This window comes from Protopterus annectens, chromosome 4.part1 (genome assembly GCF_019279795.1).
Source record: "Protopterus annectens isolate FY-2018-M chromosome 4.part1, PAN1.0, whole genome shotgun sequence".
In the NCBI taxonomy this organism is placed as follows: Eukaryota; Metazoa; Chordata; order Ceratodontiformes; family Protopteridae; genus Protopterus; species Protopterus annectens.
The window spans coordinates 725,303,150-725,316,128 of record NC_056734.1 but is presented as its reverse complement, the minus strand read 5'-3'; positions in this window follow the sequence as shown (position 1 = coordinate 725,316,128).

Genomic DNA, 12,979 nt, shown 5'->3' with positions numbered 1-12,979 from the left:
TGCCCTCAACTCTTTCCTTAGATCCTTTCTTCTAAACTGAGGGCACATTCTTTATTCTCCATTTCTTCTGGGCATTCTACAGAACGTTTGCTCCAGAGTATCTTCCTGTGACATATCCTTTTCAGGGAATATGGTCCCAGATGTGGTCCTCGTTGGCCTGCAGCTATTTTACAGAAGTTGCACAGAGGGTTGTATTCACTGGACAGACACAAGAGGAGAAATTCCATTATTCTGACAGTAGGAAGATTCAAGATCCCATGTAAGACTGCAATGTTGATTGCTCAACAATAACAGAAGAAAAGAAGCAATGAAGGGAACAGGTGCAAATTGTCATAGAAGAAACAAAAGAAATGTGAAAAACAAATTATGGCCAGTAACATAACTGAAGTGGACTCTGATACCTTAGTAGATTCTGAGAAAATAAATGGAAAAGAACCAAAGAAGGAAATAGAAAATGAGCATCAAGAAAATGGTCTGATAGATAAAAAACACTGTTGTAAGGCATTCTGGGAAAAATGAACACGCTAACAAACAGGATACAGAAGGATTTTCTGTGTATGGAGATACAACCCAGTAAAAAGGAGGTAGATGGCAGAACTGCTCTCGTGTTCAGTGGTAATAATAACTAATACTGAAATTGCATGTGCAGCTCTCATTTTGCTTTTTCTTTTTACTGTATCACAACAACTTCCTTGTTTATTATTAATGCCAATTAAGCAACAGGATTGTACCCTTACCAGTTCTAGGTTGATAGGTGAAAGTCCAGCCAATAACCTTCTGTTGCTATTCATTTTAATTTTCTAAATACTTATAAAAAAGGGAGTATAATCTTGTTGTAGATTAAACAAACTCCCAGTAATAGGCTAGGTCATTTAGAAAACTACCTGACCATGTATAGTGAGGCCTTGAACTCTTCACTTCTTTTGTCTCAGACTTACTGTGAACTGCACTACAAGACATGTTTCCATGGTATCACTCAAATTTGTCTGTTACCTCACCACTTGTGAATGTGATTCACCAAAGCAAACTCTCCTTGAGTGTGAATTACTGCATGACAATGCTTCATGAAGACAACTCCTATTACACCATATTTTGTTACCATTTGGCAGTTCAGCAATGAAACAGTTTTGGACTTTTGACAATTCATGTGTACTAGAATTCTTTATTATGCTCTAAGACTCTTGCATGTTATCTAGATAGAGTAGTAACAGCTATCTGTATCTGCTGTAGTCATGATATAGTTTCATGGATGCAGACCTTGATTCTAGATGAAGAAGGTGTTCACCTTAGCCAGGGCTTGGCAAATACACAGTGGCATGCTACCAAACATCAACTTTGGATTCATCTATCCATAACCTCTTTTTTCCCTTTTTTACACAGAGTTAGGGTGTTACTTCAACAGTGACAAACATCAACTTTGCATGTGATGATTATTTGGTATTACTGGTAGTAGCTATGACATTTATCAGGATGGTAACGGTTTTAAATTACAAATCTTGTTTGAATCCCAGATGACTGGGACTGAATTGTGTGAAAATGGCAACTTGGATATACTAAAGCCAGCATAGCTGTGTCTTGGAGTATTCCCTTTTATCTCAGGTATTGCATTCTTGAATTTAGTACACATATGTTGTAGGGGTATGACTGCAGATCATCCCACCCATTGAGTGGTGCAGGGACTTGCTCCCTGCAGAAAATACATTTAAAGAAGATCAGTGTTTCTTGAAATGTTCTATTCTTCTTTACTTTACAAGGTTTTTTATAATTTTGGGGCTTACAATTACAGGTCTCAGAATTACAGTATGTTGTTTCATCTGGTATCTAGCAAGCAAAAATATCCTGCTTTGTTTTTTACAACATTCCACCTCATTTAGACATCTTACATAACTTCTAATGCTAGTCACATTTCTTGCCAAAATCTTATATCATCATTTTACTCTTTTGTAAGTTTTTTTTTTGCTTCCAGATCTTATTTTTCCTTTTTCTTCTTCTAAGACTCCCACAACTGATTTTTCTCTGTGTTATTTTTGTTTATTTCGTATTTCTATTTACCTCTCTTTGCTTACTAAAATTGCAGATCTGTTCTCTTCCTGTATATTAATAACATTACTTAGAATGTTATTTCTTCTCTAACTACCTCTTCATTGTTTAACCTTTCTTTATTATCCCTTCCTCCATACCACCTTGTGTAGTAATAATTTTTACTGTTTGTCTTTCTTCTGAGTTTTCCTCTTCATCTGCTCATTCCTTTCTAATATGGCACAGTCAAAAAGGAAGTTTCCAAATTATTTTCATGTTCTACAAAAAAAAAAAGCTTACATTTTTTGCTTTATGTCTCCTCACCTTGCATTGGCCACACCTAAGTTTGTTAAAGTCTTGCACTAAATGATTTTCATCCCCACAGAAATAACATACTTTGGGTTGGCCCCAGTACCTAACAAATCCTTTCTTACCATTCACAGTTTTTGTATTTGAAACATGTTGAATTTTCCCATTCTTAGCATCCATTTTTACCCACACCTATCAACTCCAGTCCATACATTTCTTTCATCATATATTTTTTGAACTTTGTGTACTTTACTATCTAGTGAAAGAAAAACAGTTTTAACTCATGCTCCTCCATATATGAAGTCCTAAATTACTCATTTATTTTCTTTTTAGTTGTAGCCCTAAGTCAGTGGCGGCTGGTGACTTCAAATCAAAGGGGGGCTGCAGGAGACAGCTGGATAGGTATGGCCAACACGATGGGGTGTGGCCAACAAAACAGGGTGTGGCCAACAAGACGGGGTGTGGCTACGGTGCAATGGGATCAATGCTTGACATACTTATTTACATGAGATAAATGTAGTTTATGCACAATGAATGATTGTATATGTTAGGCACAGTGAAGTGAGTCCATACCCCCTATCAAAAGAGTTTAGGCAAAATGCAGTGGGTATTTATGTACCCTGCATCATTAAATTTCAGGTGCAATGAATGGGGGTGCATACCCTCCATCACTGGATGTTAGGTTCAGCGTACTGGGTGCATACCCTTCATCACTAGAGTTTAGGTCCACTGACTTTTTTTTATCATTGGATCTTTTATTATTGGCCTCTTTCACTCATAATTATCTGCATTGTTTTTACGTCTTTGTTTTCTTTTTGTATCCTGCCTTTCTCATTATCTCCATGAGTGTGTGTGTGTGTGTGTGTGTGTGTGTGTGTGTGTGTGTGTGTGTGTGTGTGTGTGTGTGTGTGTGTGTGTGTGTATGCACGGTCATACATGTGCCAGACCAGCATCCTATCAAAAATTAGCTTCTCACTTTGTGTCCAATAAATACCAAGACGATCTCTAGATACACTGTGATCCTGAGCTGGACTAAACCGGTATTCAGAGAAGGAATGATTATTTGTTTGAGAAACAGTGATGCCCTAGCACAATTGTTTTTGCACTAGTGTAAAAAAAATGAAATCTCATTTTTTACTGTTTTTTTAATCATTCTGCCAGCATTTATTCCCACCAGGCTATACTATTAAATCTAATGGCACACACAAAATGGGAGGCAGTATCACATTAATCTATTCCATCCAAATGACTATCCTCTTCACTCAAACAAAACATGATTCCTCAAATGCAGAAACAGTATCACTTAAAACTAGCCTAAAACAATGCAGTTTGCATCATGACACTATACATCACTCCAAACAATAGCATGTCAGTAATAGAAAACATTTTCTTCTGGATGTCTTCCAACATGAACCAGGAATCCTTCAACCTTAATGATTTCATGACTGTAATACATTAAACCACAAAATATTCTCAATGTCAATTAACCTATATGGTTTCACAGTTAGTGTATGTATGAATGATTAAGTAATCATTTAATAAAGATGCTTCTTGTTAAGAGGCTGAAGGTGGAAAGCCAGATTATAAACAGTGTACAACTTTCAGCGTTTTTCACAAATATATTCAAACAATTTCAATATCAATTAAAAAAAATATAAAAAATATCAGGTCAGTCATAGAATAAACATGCAGCAACTATGCCATTTATTAAATTATATACAAGCTGTATGCAGGCAAGATACTTCTCTACAGCAGTAAATATGCAAGCAGCTTTGCCATGAGTGTAATAAAAAATATATATCAAAATATGTCCCTTCCCTCTTATTAGGGCCATAAGTATTTACTAGGCTTGCAGTCTAGGAAACCACTGAGGACCCCCCCCCCAAAAAAAAAAATTAATTGAAATTCCCTAACCAGAAAAATGAACCCAGTTCATGGCAGTGCGAACTCCAAATCCTAACTACTCTGCCCCATCCAAGCAAGACACTACCTCACCTAAATGACAGTCATCTGTTCAAACACATTTCTACAAACATCATTCTACCAAATATAAAAAAAATGTGGACATTAAACACCTAAAATGTTAGATCATCCCCAACCTATCTCACTGTTAAAAAAAAAAAATCCATGACAGAGTCCACAATCCATGCTCAACAAACAAAGCATGTAAAACTATCAGCTGGGGTACCCTTCTAGCCTCATACAGAATTACTGGCATTATTCCATTGTTTCAATGCCAGATAGCACAGCACTACAGCAGTACAACAGAAACACTATTTTTGGGACTTACAGTAGGCAAATGAGCTAATAACAGCTTCAACTGGGAAGACCTTATAGTAAGCTACTTTCTGGAGTACACAGTTTGATTGCCTTAGCAGGCATCTACTTCGAAAAACCTGGGTTTAAAATTTTGAATTGCTGTCATTTTCCCCATTCAGAGTGATGGTATTACACACTAAACTTCCTTGTTGCACAGTTGCACTTATTCAACTATGGAGAAGCAGCAGCAGGATCAAACTGCGCTAACAAATACTGAAATGCTATACCTGTACCAAAAAGACTATAAATAAACGTTGTACCTGTTCTAATGACTGTGTTTACCCTTGAATCGGGGACAAATCCATAAAATACTGGGAGTTGAAGGAGCAAAATCAGGGACAATTTTAAAATATTGTTCTGATTCATTAAAAACTCAGTAGAATTTTTTTTCTGTATTAACAACACATTTTTCTGACGCAGAGAGAGAGAGAAGTATGACCCCCACCATGTTTCACTATTTTATCTTATCTGAGGTCTTGTGCCAGGATTTCACTGTACAATCTAATATGATACTTCAAAAATGTCACAGAAGTATGGTTTTCTGTTTCATAGAAAAACAGCAGTACATATCATCTATTGCAACAGCTGCAAAACTGTTAATGACACATGCCTTTTACTCACTTCCCGTGTTAAATTAATTTTATGCAGTAAAACACAAACAAATGAGAACACTTTTATGAGGCAATAAAAGAGTGGTCATATTCTTACAGATATTCTATAAATTGCCAAGAATTAAATTTCAATAGCAAAACGAGATACTACAAATAAACACTATTTCTTCCCTGTTTATATTTTCCTTTCCTCCACATTTGAAATTTTATTGCTGATGAAATAAGACATCACACCAGGACCTCCCAAACAGTATAGCCAGTTTTATACTTGCTAATTGTCTTCAGTGAAATGCGTCACATTAACTCCATGATTTACTTGGGGAAAATATACAATGCAAAATCGAAGTAACTAGATGCGAGCGTTTGTATTGAAAATATGTTTTTTTTTTTTTTTTTTCAGGAGTTGAATAGCAAATTTTACATATGAATGCTGCTCTACTACTCTTAGAATGGCAATGTTCATGTGAAGTTAAGGCTAACATTTACTTACTTAATTCTGAACCTGCCACCTTCACTCTTCTTTCTTCTTTCTTCTTCTTTCTTCTTTCTTGTTCTTGCACACGCTGCACAGCTGACAAAAATTAAATCCACACAAACGTAAAATTCACAAAAAAAAAAAAAGTAAACAGATGATCACGAAACAAAAGGAAAGAAAGCTGAAGCTCGAAGCTAACTGACTGATTCTCGCTCTTTTCCCAGGACATAAAGCCCGGGAAGAGAACGACAACCAATCAGCAGCATTTGCCCAGCAAGCACGTCATGACGTGCCTGCGGACGTCGCAGTCCAAGCCCCTTAAATATCTATGCGGTTTGTGTCTCAACCGCATAGACTTCTGGGCATCACAATGATGCCTTCTTTGCTCCTCCGGGCTGCAATGAAAACATTGCAAGAATTAAAAAAAAAAAAAAAACACTGTTGCGATTGAAGTGCGCAATGCTCATGCACGTACTTTCGAGTCACGGACTCGAAATTTAAAGTGAAAAAAAAGATTTTTTTTTTTACATTAAAAAAACAAACTAAAGTTCTAAACAACTAGTCAACTATCTAGCTGAGGGGGCTGCAGTCCGGCAGTCCGATGCCACGAGCCGCCCCCTGCCCTAAGTACTGAATAAATAACCTTCCCATGGTGCTACTGTATTTCTTTTATCAGACTCTGTCATAACTTTTTAAGCATGTTAAAGCATCAAATATGTCACTTCACAAACATTTTCAGCTCTCAAATAAATTAATGTAATTCTGTCTTTAATGTTAAACCCTAGTAGCAAAATAATGCTATTCATAATGCCATACCTGTTCACACTGCCATAACTTTAACTTTTTTATTTTTACCACTGGTTGTCAGAAAAATATGCATTAGTGTATGTATTAGTAATACGCTTAGTGCATTTAAGGCTTGAAAAGGGTTAACACATTTATTCTATTTCACACTGCATAAATCTGTACGAATTGCAGAAGCTTTCTAACCTTGTATTGTCATGAAATATGCGCAGCTATAATCTTTGCTTATGCTTTGGAAATTTACAGGAAAGCAGATAATTTCTGCTTGTGTCAGGAAAATAATGAATAGAACAATATCACTTGTATTAATGTTATGAGACTTAAACAAGGAGTTCCGCTTGTGCTGTGAGAAAATACACAGCTGTAGAAGCTATAGATAATTAGAACAAAGATTGCTTGAAAATATGAACTGCAATCAGCATTTGCTTGTGCCTAAGTTAGATAAGTACCTTGAAATGTAACACATGTATTAGAACTACACAATAGAAGCTTGTAACGGGCTAGGGCCCACCAAGGCCAGGTTGTTTTTCGCAAAATGTTTTTCATAAATCCAGTCATGTCAGCAGAAATCTGAGTAACACCTGCTGTAAAACAATACTGAAAGTTGTGTTTAATTACATCAGCCATAGAACGCCATGTTTTGTAGAATAGTATAAGAATAGCATACTTCCTGTTAGTAGTTAGGCAAAATCCTGTATTTGCATGTTTTTGTCTCCTTGCAGCAAGTTATTAAATGTGCCTTAACTGAACCTTACGTGTATTGGTCTTTGAAGTTTTTTCCTTTGACAGATTGGTCCTTCGCACCGGAAATCCTCACTTCACCTCGGATCAGACAGGCCAGGTGGCTTGAAACCGTACGGGAAAGAAACCACATCGGTTCTTCTTATTTGAAAAGCCCTCCGACTGAATTGTCGTACAAAAGAGGCCAGCCACTTTCTGATCTGCGACTGAAGGATGGGTTTTTCATGAACCAGGTGATCAATTACGAAGGCTCAGGTAAGGTGAATCTACCTTTTTTTCTGTTTTAGATCAGGGACTATATTTGTATTGTTTTTGTCAGGACTGTATTTTTTACAAGTCAGGGACAGAAAAGATTACTGTCTTGTCATAGAGCAGGGAAACAGAGCAGGTAGGCAGTCATTCTGAAGAGACTATAACAAAATCTGTGGTACAACGTTAAAAATAAGGAGTTACGTAACGATTAAAAGGGTAAAACAAAATGGGTAATAATTGCACAAAAAGACCCCAAAATCCGCCGTTAACCGAAGACGCAAAATACATGCAGTCACAGCGTGCTGATAATATTAAATACTACTCAAAATGGGTTAATAAGTATGAATTTGATGGTAAATTAGCAAAATCATCACTTATCAAACTTGTCAAACAGCTTAAAACTGATTCTAAATGTCGGGTAAAAAAGCAGTGCGAATTAGAAATTCCTCAGGCACACAGGTGGATTGAGGAAGTAAACCGTAGGGAACAAAAAAGCAATAATTCAAAAGCAATGTTTTTAGATAAGGAGGACAATAACTTAGTAATAGCATTGGCCCCTCCGCCTCCCTTACCAGAATATGAAGCGAGTGAACAAGTTAGTCTACCCCCGCGATATCCTGCTGTTACCGTAAATAGAGACACTACAAAACCAAAACCGTATATTAAAGATCCCATCGAGACCAGGTCTCGAACACAGGCAGGTAATTCAGAAGGGGACATTGAATTATATCAAATGAGTAGAAATTCATGATTTATGAGTGAAGAAGAAATATGCCCACTCATAGAAGTGCCTAATCCTCAGGCAGGGCAAGAAGGTCAAGCCCCAACTATTCTAGTGTACAGACCCTGGACTCCGGAAGATATCTGGAAAGCCACTGAGGGAATTCCCCATCCAAAAGTTAATTTTAGAAAGTTCTTAGAAGATTTACAAGGAATGAGTGAGGCTGAGTTATAATTTAAACAGAAAAAGAGGTAGAAAAAGTAGTCAGACAAATTGTGGGACCAGATTGGCACATGATCAGTAGCAACTGGAATCCCCGTTATGCTGCGCTCAGGCCCCTCCCACATAGCAGTGCAGAACTAGACAACAGAGTGAAAGGTCTTACAGACCGCATCTCTGAGACATGGAAGCCTAGGGCAGACTGGACTTGCATTAATCAATGCATCCAACAAGAAGGTGAAACTATTGACAGATATTATGCCAGACTGTTAGAATGTTTTAATAACCATTGTGAAATGCAGGTTCCTGAAGATCAGACACAAGATTCTCCATATGAGCAGCAGTTAAAGAATGCATTTTTAAAAGGCAGCATTGCACCCATAAGCAGTTTTATTATGAAGCACATGGTAGATCATCGTACAAGCAGGTTACAGTCATTACTTGAATATGCTAGGCATGCTGAAAGGCATTTTAATAGCAAAAAAAAAAAGAAAACTCAAGTATTTTCTGTAGAAGATGGAGCAGAAGTTTATGTAGTACAGTCTGGGGAAAAGGGCAAGAGAAATGCCCAGGGAAACAAACAATCTGATCAGCGATCAGAGGACTTTGAAGGGCGAAAGAAAAGGGGTGAATGTTTCAAATGCGGTAAAAAGGGACACTTGGCAAGGGATTGCAAGAAAAACAAGAGGTCAACCATGGAGGAAGACAAGGAGGGTGAGGACTGACTATATGCTAGTCAAGAATCACTAGAAGGGGATAGCAGAGAAATGACAAATGAAAATGTGATAGAGGGAGTAGAGGATGTGACAGAAGAAATAGAGGAAGTGCAGGAAGTTACGGATAGTGAAGAAAATGAAATATTGGATTTAGCTTTATTGAGCTTAGAGCTCTATTTAGCAGACACAAAACCAGAAGTTACACTCCTGGTAGAAGAGAGGGAAGTCAAATTCTTGTGTGACTCAGGGGCATCACGGACCCTGATACATCCCTTCAAACTTCCAGAGAATTCAGAGTCACATGATTACATACTAGTGAAAGCAGCTAATGGACAGCTGTATCGGGAGCCCCTCTCCCATAATATTGCAATAACTGATCCTGTTTCAGGATTGACCCAGAAAAGTAAAATTGTTGTTTCTGCAAAATGCCCAGTAAACCTCTTGGGCAGAGACCTTATGCAGCTATTTGGTATAGCAGTAGTTCCGACTATGCAGGGTATGGAAGTACAGCGACAAATTAATACCTTTGCAGTGCAATCGGAGGGGAAATGTTTTATTGGTACAGCCAGGACTTGGTTACGACTGGTCCAGGGGCAGTGACCGAAGAGTTGATGAACGTAGCCATCAGCAAGTTCCCTTCCCTTGACAGTGACAAACAACATTTGTTGCACTGCACTCTGTATTATTGTAATACACCAGGACCTGATAAGGAATATAGGCAAGAATTGTTTAGAAATCATGCGAACAGATTGATATTACTTAATCTGTACTGGGACATGAAAGGGAACAGTGTAGCCAGCTGTTCATTGCCACAGGAGTTCTTTGCACTCTATAAATCTAATTGATTACCACGTTAGCTTAACTAAGGACAAGAATGTAAAATGGGTAGACCTAGGAGAAAAAGTCACGAGATGGGAAAAGCAGACAGAGTTAGAACTGTCAGAACAAAGAATACAAAGGCAGAAGTTGAAGTGGTAACTCAGACCCACCCAGACGGGCACTTGCAGTCTAGCAAGGACAGCTGATTAGCACTCCTATTAAAGGAGGAAGAGAATGCCTTACAGAATATACCAGAAACTCTTTAGTCAACAGGAAAGTCAGATGTAGGACTTATTCGTACAGCGGGACCAGTTACTATCATGCCAAAGTCAGCATTTAGACCACAGAAAAGGCAGTATCCCTTAAGAAAAGATGCAGAGGTAGGAATCAAACCTATTATAGCAGCTTTGCTTAAGGAAGGGGTGCTGATGGAATCTCCTGAGTCACCATGTAACACACCCTTATTTCCTGTTAAGAAAGCGAATGGAGACTGGCGTATGGTCCAAGATTTACGAGCTGTAAATGATGCAGTAATACCAAGGGCACTTATGGTGCCAGACCCACACACCCTGTTGAATGATTTAAAACCTCAACAGAAATATTTTTCTGTGGTAGATATCAGCAATGCATTCTTTTCGATACTGATACACCCTGACAGCCAATATTGGTTTGCATTCACATTTCAGGGGAAAAGGTATACGTATACGTGACTACCACAGGGATATTGTGACAGTCCGACAATACTCTCACAAGAAATGGCAAGCAACCTGGCAGGATTTACCCCACCAAGAGGTAGTCAGATTTTACTTTATGTTGATGATATCCTGCTGGCGGCCCCCACCCAGCAAGATTGCAAAGAAGATACCATAGCGCTATTACAATTTTTAGCCACTAAAGGACATAAAGTAAACAAAAATAAACTGAAGCTTTGGAAAAAAACAAGTTAAATACCTAGAATATGTAATATCCAAAGAGGGCAGGACATTAGATGAGGACAGAAAAGTAGCAATTTTACAAGCACCAAAACCCACTACCAAGAAGGAAATGATGTCCTTCCTGGGTACGACTAATTTTTGCCGGAGCTGGATTCCAAACTACGCCTTGGAATCTGCACCTCTGACTAACTTGATATATAAAAAGCCTATGGCAGCACAGAATTTGTTACAATGGACACCAGAAGCAGAATCTGCTTTCTGCAAACCAGAACAGTTAATAGCGTCCTCATTAGTTTTGGGCTTACCAAACTATCATAAATGTTTTTTTCCAAACTGTAGATTGTAAGCAAGGTTATATGATATCAGTGTTAACACAGCAGCATGGGGCCAAGCAACACCCTATTGCTTATTATTCATCACAACTAGACCCAGTAGCATGGTCTTTACCCCACTGTGTACAAGCAGTAGTTGCAGCTGCAATGGCAGTACAGGCTTCGGCCTCAGTAGTTTTGTTCCACCCTCTCACATTGAGAGTGCCTCATGCAGTCACAATTATTTTACTGCAAGAGAAGGTAGCATATCTTTCCCCTGCTAGTCATCTTTCCTGTATGACTATATTGTTGAGCCAACCTCATATGACAATTGAATGATGCACGACTTTGAACCCTTCTACCTTGCTCCCAACCCCTGCAGATGGCACATCGCACAGCTGCCTGCAGGCGATTGAACAAAAGACACTGCCTAGAAAAGATCTTACGGATGTCCCCTTGAATAATGCCAAGGTGACATACTATGTGGACGGCTCGTGCAAAAGGGGTCCTGCAGGACAGAACCTAGTAGGATATGCAGTAGTTTCTGATACTGAGATTATAGAAGCGAAACCCTTACCACACAATTTATCTGCACAGGCAGCAGAATTGATTGCCTTGACACGGGCATGTACCTTAGCAAAGGGTAAATGTGTGAACATTTTTACTGACAGCCAGTACGCTTTTCTACTGTACATGTTTTTGCGCAACAGTGGAAAAATCGAGGAATGATAACATCTACTGGCAAACCAATCAATCATGCACAGTTTATTTTAGATCTTTTAGAATCTATTCAGTTACCTCAGAAAGTAGCTATTTGTAAATGCACAGCTCATACCAAGCAACAGGATAGGATTTCAAAAGGTAATGCGAGAGCTGATACAGCTGCAAAACAGGCATCTTCAGAAGTATTTCTTTTGAATGAGGAATTACAACCCTCTGAGATTTTAGACTTAGAAATGTTAAAGACAATACAGACACTTACTATGCAAGCTGAAAAACAAAGATGGGTAAAACGAGGAGCAATTCTCGAAAAGGGGCTGTACATCTCTAAAGAAGGGAAACCGATATTACCATCTAATTTGTTTAGATATGTAGCTTTGTTGAGCCATGGGCAATGCCATGTCTCAACAGGGGGGATGGTACAGCTGGTAAACTGAGTGTTCACGGCATATGGATTCTTAAACTACTCTAAAAAATTTTGTTTGATGTGCCAAATTTGTAACAAACATCATGCACAAGGGGCGTTAAAGCCCAAGCAAGGGAGTTTCCCTACACCACCATATCCATTTCAAACTATCTGTATGGATTTCATAGAATGAACAAATGTGAAAATAAGAATTATTGTCTTGACATTGTAGATATGTTTTCCAGATGGGTGGAAGCCTTTCCGACTAAAATCCAGATGCGGCTACCGTAGCAAAAATTCTAGTTAAATAAATCATCCCTAGATTCGGCATTCCGGAAAGGATCTACAGTGACAACAGTACACACTTTGTGAACCAAACCATACAACAGTTAAGTAAACATTTTGGTATTTCTTTAAAAAATCATTGTGCATATCATCCGCAATCTGCAGGGTTAGTAGAGAGGCATACTGGGATTTTAAAGAGTAAGCTTTTCAGGCTTGCTAGTTGTTGCTGAAGCACCTACCAAGGGGAGAAAACGCTGAGAGAAGAAAAGGAGCCACTTTTGTGATTTTAAGTATTTTCTTCTGATTTTTTAAGTTTT